Source organism: Podarcis gaigeae (genome assembly GCF_964106915.1).
Source record: "Podarcis gaigeae genome assembly, chromosome: 4".
Taxonomy (NCBI): domain Eukaryota; kingdom Metazoa; phylum Chordata; class Lepidosauria; order Squamata; family Lacertidae; genus Podarcis; species Podarcis gaigeae.
This window is the reverse complement of record NC_139677.1, coordinates 66,049,042-66,055,780: the sequence shown is the minus strand read 5'-3', so window position 1 is coordinate 66,055,780 and position 6,739 is coordinate 66,049,042. Positions and strand designations below refer to the sequence as shown.

Below are 6,739 nucleotides of genomic sequence, written 5' to 3'. Positions count from 1 at the left end.
AAACCCCAGGAGGAGAGAGTATTTTTGTGCTGTTCTCTTGCTTGCTGGTCTCCTGCAGGTACCTGGCTGGCCACTGTGAGAACAGAATGCTGGGCTCAATGGGCTACTGGCCTGATCCAGCTTGCTCCGAGCTCAGACTGCATGTTTGAAACTACCGTATTTTGTACCCAAGAGTATTCTAGCTGTGTTCTCCTTGCTGCTGCAAGGAATAAGGCATGAATCAGACCTTTGGATTGAGTAAGTAAAGTTTTTAAACTTACTTAACAGTGTGTGGTCTGTTCATTGTCAGAGGGGTAGAGAGGGGGGGGGAAGTGCTGCAAGCACACTAAATGGGATATGAAAAGGGGTCTAACAATCTATATCCCCACGTTACGCTACTGATTACTCTGTGACCATTTAAAACTTTGCTGGGGACTCTCTGCTGCTGGAGAGTGTGTTAAGCCCTGTGTTTTGAATCCAGGCATCCTGCCAATTCTTTTGGTTAATTACTCACATGTGGGTCACAGATCCTATTTTCCTCCTACACAAAAGGTGCAGAGGAAAATGAACCGAGTGAAAACCAAATGTCATGTAACAGCTGATTGAGTAATGTGCAGAATTAGATATGATATATGTAATTGAAACATCAGAATCCTGCCATTCCTTCTCACCTCCTTCAGCCCTTTAAACTCAGCTCCTTGGAGCTTGCATCATGTTAATACTTTACCTCATGTGATGAAAAGTATCTCTATTTACTTTTCACCACAGGCCTTGACATGTCCTGAAGAGGTTTCAGCAGAGCCAGGACAAAAATATTTCTGGGGGGAAAATGGGACCAATGAGCTTGCCATGTACATGTGTTGTAACTGGATCAGTCTTCCAGGGAAAGTGTAGGTAATTTTCCTACTTGGGACATAAATATATATATTTAATGGTTCTCATAAATGTGCTCATGTAAAATGGGTGCTGTCTGTGTGTGTGTGTGTGTGTGTGTGTGTGTGTGTGTGTGTGTGCCAGTGCCATTATAACACAATACTTAAGGGAGGCTGTTAGCAATCCAGTTCCTCTCTGGGTTACAACTTAGAGGAGGATTTCTTTATATTTATTATTTATATTTATTAAACTTTAAATATATTTACAGAAATATACAAATATTTACAATTATTTTGTGATGTCTACCTGGACATCTATCTGTATTGATATAATAATGTAGTAATTATCCATCTATATTCTTTTATTTGTTATTAGAATTTGAATGCCACATTTCAGTGTTCAAATGTCCCCAAACCACTCACATCAAAAGCACAGAACAACACAACACAATCCATTCATTCATTCTGGCCTTAATCCAACAAGAGTTAGGCATTCTTGAAGTCTATGCAACTTAGGTTGCCTTCAGTCAACCTACTTATGGTGCACTCATCCTGATTTGTTTGCAAAAAGTTTGCAGGAGGTTCAACAATGTTGGCTTTTTGTGATTGAGCATTTGTTCTGAATTGTCCGCAGAGAGAGTAAATGCTACCCAATTTGCTTGACAAAATGCTACCCATACTGCCCAGTGCATTTTCCTGTCAATTACCTTATTGTAGAACAACCGGATTTTGGGAAGTGTGTTTGTTGTTCCGAATCAACTTTAATTGTACAATTTGAATTTGCTGGGGATGACTGAATCATACCTGAAAATGGCCTGGAAGCATCTTTAATGTGCTTAGGCAAGTGCATAACTTGGTGTTGGATTTGTGCCACTATCTGAGCCCACCCACCCCCAATCCAACTCCTGTGTACAGTATCGGTATCAACAGTATCAATCAGTATCACACTCTCCCCAGTATCAACAACAGGGGAGATTGTGGGAAAAGTGGGATTTGCCTGTTAGAAACTATTAAACAAAAAGAAGTGTTAAAAGAATGGGTAGGGTGGATAAAATTGTGACTTTCACAGATTAGGAGGGTGAGGAAAAGCCCAGAGCCTGCCTTGAGGCATGATTTGGGGTATCTGCCTATTTGAGAGTGATGCATCAGTCCTGCATGTGATCCTCATATGGGCTAAGCAAAGCTTTTCGGAAAATTATTTTGTAAAGCAAAATAATTGTAAAGCAAAAAGAAATTAAACGGTTTTTCCAAAATCAAAGGGAACCAAAGACTGGTTAGCACAATGCACCCAGTATTTGCAAGCTTTGTTATAATGCCAAGTATACCACGGGATGTTACAACAGAAATGGCAGTTAACATAAATTAGACATGGTTTAAGAGGCAGACGGAAGATTTTTCAGAGGAGCTTGAAAAGTGATGCCTCAAACTGTTTTCAAAGGCCTGTATTCGTTTTCCCCCTACATCCAAAAAGGAAAGAGGGCAGGCATGGAGGAAAATTGATTCTAAAATGTGGGTTGTTGTTTTTAAAATAAAAATAAAAATGACGAATTATAATTTGACTAGCATTTGGCAATTGTTCCTTGAGCTTTCAGATGAAGGACCTAGGAGTATATTGATATATGATGGCCATGAGCACTTTTAAATCCGACTAATTTCCATGATTTTGAATTATGGTGCTGGAGGAGACTCTTGAGAGTCCCATGGACTGCAAGAAGATCAAACCTATCCATTCTGAAGGAAATCAGCCCTGAGTGCTCACTGGAAGGACAGATCCTGAAGCTGAGGCTCCAATACTTTGGCCACCTCATGAGAAGAGAAGACTCCCTGGAAAAGACCCTGATGTTGGGAAAGATGGAGGGCACAAGGAGAAGGGGACAACAGAGGACGAGATGCTTAGACAGTGTTCTCAAAGCTACCAGCATGAGTTTGACCAATCTGCGGGAGGCAGTGGAAGACAGAAGTGCCTGGCGTGCTCTGGTCCATGGGGTCACAAAGAGTTGGACACGACTAAACGACTAAACAACAACAACAATTTCTATGAGAGCGTATACTTACACCCAATGGTCAGTGGGTTGGGGTTTGCTGACCTCTTACTATTTCTGCAGCCTCTTCCAGATTCATCCAATCAGCATGAAATGTAGACTTTTCAGCAACTGAGAAGGAAGCCCTCTCACCCCTTGTGCTGACTGGAGCCAATCAGAGCGGAGGCAGATGAGTCAGCCACGGAGGATTGGCTCCTAGGTTCACTCTGCAAAAGGTGTGTGGGAAGAACACCAAGAAGCAGTTGTCCTGTAAGGATCCTAAGCTAAGCATTTAGGAACACTGGAAACACGGGGTGCTTCAGGAGAAGGGTGCGCAAGGTCTGCTATATGCCATGGAGCTTTGAGGGGAAACACAGCTTAAGTCACTCCAAAATAAAATATTGCAGTACTCTGATTAACTGGCCTGTTTATGTGCACAGGAAATAGTAGATCTAGCTGAAAGGCCACTCATGGAGAACTGCTTTGATGGTTGCAATGCATCCCTAGTTATTATTATTGTATAATTACAGGATTATTGTGTAATCTCAGAAAGAGACAAGGCAGTAAGGGTGTGTGACTGCGATGGGGCATGGGAATGGTTAATGTGAAGGGCCCCTGCACATCTGAATTTACCACTATGCTACCACTTATACCTCTGATTTAAATAAATAGGAATAAAAAGTTCTTAAGTCAACCATACTGTGTGTGTGTGTGTGCGCATGTGCGCGTGCGCATCTTGGAAATGGCTCCATTCTTTGGCACATATTTCCTGATTATTTTATTGGGCATATCAGCTGGGGGAGGGCTCTCAATGTGCCCTGTCGACTTGTCCCCAAATTGGTAAAACTGCTGAGCACTTTCATAGTAAGCAGTGCTGTGTGTCTTGTGTGTGGGTGTGGGTGTGTCTTGGAATAGCGTGCTGATCTTGAAGTTGTTTGCTAAATGTTGGCTCTTCATTAACTATGTAACTTGCAAAACTTTTTAGCATGTCTCTTCTTTCATTAAAAACTCATGAATGCTACTTTGCGCTTGAGGAATGGAGCTGGAATTCACATTCATTCAGAAGTTCACAAGCGAGAATTCTGTATACCGGTATCTTCTTGAAAGTCATCATACCCTTGGCTAAAAAAAAAAAAGTAGAAATAAATAGAAATGAGAAATGAACCTTGCCTGTTTTTGCTGCTTTCAGAAAAGGAAATTCATTAGTTATGTGTTCTAGACATATTCTGGGAGTGATATCAAACACGCATTCTTACCAATGTTATTTTCTGCTGGTTTGAAAAGAAGCAAAGCACAGTGGTGACTTCAAACTTTACATTTAACATCATTATTTTATTATTTTATTTTCTAAAAAGACAATCAATGATGCAGGCAAATAATTAAATTCTAAACCATATTTCAGCTGAGATATTGGGCTTGCAAAATGGGCTGGTGGTCAGTTAGTGCATATATTGACCTTCAAGCCATCTCAGAAAAGGGCACCTTCAAGGGCATCTCAGAAAAGTTCTCTTCTGTAAGCTCTGCATATCTTCGGTTCCCATATGGAAGACGGACATGTTATGCTTGCATTGTTGACAGCATAATGTATAACAAGTAGCAGGGTTCCCACGCCAGGAGGTGGTGATTGCTGAACAATAGGAGTGCAATAAAGAATGGTCCTTCTAATCAATATCCTGCCCAGACACTAAGTCAAGTGGCAGTCCTGGCCTATCTAAAGCATCTGTAGTGTTTGTTAGTTTTTCATTTGTTTAGTGATAACGTTCATTTTCCCGAGGCAATAAAACTCAGGGACTATCACCTCTGCGTGTTTTTCTCTCTACAGTTTTTTTCAGCTGATTCTGTCCCAGCTTCTACTGAGAGATCACAGTAGTTTGCTCTCCGACACTTTGAGCTGAATACGATGCGATTTACAATATTGGCTATCTTCAGACGTTTACCAAAGTGGGTCAGGTGAAGTGGTAGAGAGGAATGTACTAGCCCTGCCACCCAGTAGCTGATGGTGTGGTGGCATGCTGTCACTCACCTGACCTCCAGCTGGTTATGTCACTGTCCTTATGGGGAGGCAGAGGGGAAGTAGTGAGGTTGACGTGGTGCAAACACGGCCTGGTGCTCCTGCAGCCTCGGACCCTTGGACCTGCGGGACCTCCTCTCCTGGTATGCCCCATGGAGGACCTTAAAGGTAAAGGTAAAGGTACCCCTGCCCGTACGGGCCAGTCTTGACAGACTCTGGGGTTGTGCGCCCATCTCACTTAAGAGGCCAGGGGCCAGCGCTGTCCGGAGACACTTCCGGGTCACGTGGCCAGCGTGACATCGCTGCTCTGGCAAGCCAGAGCCGCACACGGAAACACCGTTTACCTTCCCGCTGGTAAGCGGTCCCTATTTATCTACTTGCACCCGGAGGTGCTTTCGAACTGCTAGGTTGGCAGGCGCTGGGACCGAGCAGCGGGAGCGCACCCCGCCGCAGGGATTCGAACCGCCGACCTTTCGATCGGCAAGTCCTAGGCGCTGAGGCTTTAACCCACAGCGCCACCTGCGTCCCTTGTGGGGACGCGTCCCTTGTGGCGACCCCTTAAGGTCCACAAATAAGAATACTTTGGAGGTCCCAAGTTGTAAGGTCGTTAGACTGGTCTCAACTAGGGCCAGGGCCTTTTCAGTACTGGCCCCGACTTGGTGGAACGCTCTGTCTCAAGAGACTAGGGCCCTGCTGGACTTGATGTCTTTCCGCAGGGCCTGCAAGACAGAGCTGTTCCGCCTGGCCTTTGGTTTGGGCTCAGTCTGACCCTTATGCTTTCCTCCCCTTATGGTTTTGATTTATGGGCTACCATTAAAATGAGGCTGCATTTTAACCCATATTTTAATAAACTGGTTTGTTTTGTTTTGTTTGTTTTCCCCCTATTATGTTTTATTGTAATTTTATTGGTGTTAGCTGCTCTGAGCCTGGCTCTGGCCGGGGAGGGCGGGATATAACAACAACAACAACAACAATTTATTTATATCCCACCATCCCCAGCCGAAGCTGGGCTCAGGGTGGCTAACAACAATAAAATAATACAACATTCTAAGATCATTTCATTATAAAATTAATTCAAATCAAATTAATGATGATGATGATGATGATGATCTGTTTGTGCTGGGCCAATCTTCCCACTCATCTACCTCCTAGTAAGCAGCAGCAATGTGACAGACCGAACATCAGGCGAGGAATCCCATTCCACTCTGCCATCCCCTTCTCCCTGTTCCATCATCACTCCCATTGCTCTCAATTCCAGGAGGAAAAGCAAGGAGCCTTGCGCGTTCATTCATGCATGCATTTGGATTTCTGGGAAACCAGGGTTCTAAAACATGCAAGGAAGTTCTATGAGCAAAAAATGTTCCCCACTTTGCATAGTTTCCCTCCACAAGCTGAGGGTGATGGGAATGACAACGAGGGGGGCACAGCTAGCTTTGTCACCCCCACTGCCCCATCCCCAAGTGTTTTCATAACTTCTAGTAGTAACACCTGACTTGGGATTTGGTTACACAATTAGAACCAGTCTGAGTAAGATTGCCCCAAAGTACCTATCTATCACCATGATAGATAGCCTGCTGAACTTTAAAACAACAACTACAACAACAACAACAACAACAACAACAACAACAACAACATAAAAAGTTATAACCCACTTTTCACCACCTGGCTCCCAAAGCAGCTTACAACAGTTGTGCTTCTCAGTTATGTGAAGATGGCTTCTGGCTGCACCAATTTTGAGATCAACCGCAGCTTGATGGGGCAAGTGAAATTCTGCCTAGGCTAGCTATTGGTGTAAACATTCCTTTTTAGTTTGTGATTATATGTCAAAGCTTGAGCCAGGCTTAATCCTAGGTGGG

The 6,739-nt window shown here is 43.6% G+C and overlaps 1 long non-coding RNA gene across 1 annotated transcript; it reads left to right on the top strand.

The window, feature by feature from the left end:
• Nucleotides 1-4,036, top strand: LOC310843983. The gene is made up of 2 exons (XR_014563851.1): nucleotides 1-869; nucleotides 2,957-4,036. It is a non-coding gene; the product is annotated as an uncharacterized lncRNA (long non-coding RNA).
• The last annotated feature ends 2,703 nt before the right edge of the window (nucleotides 4,037-6,739 follow it).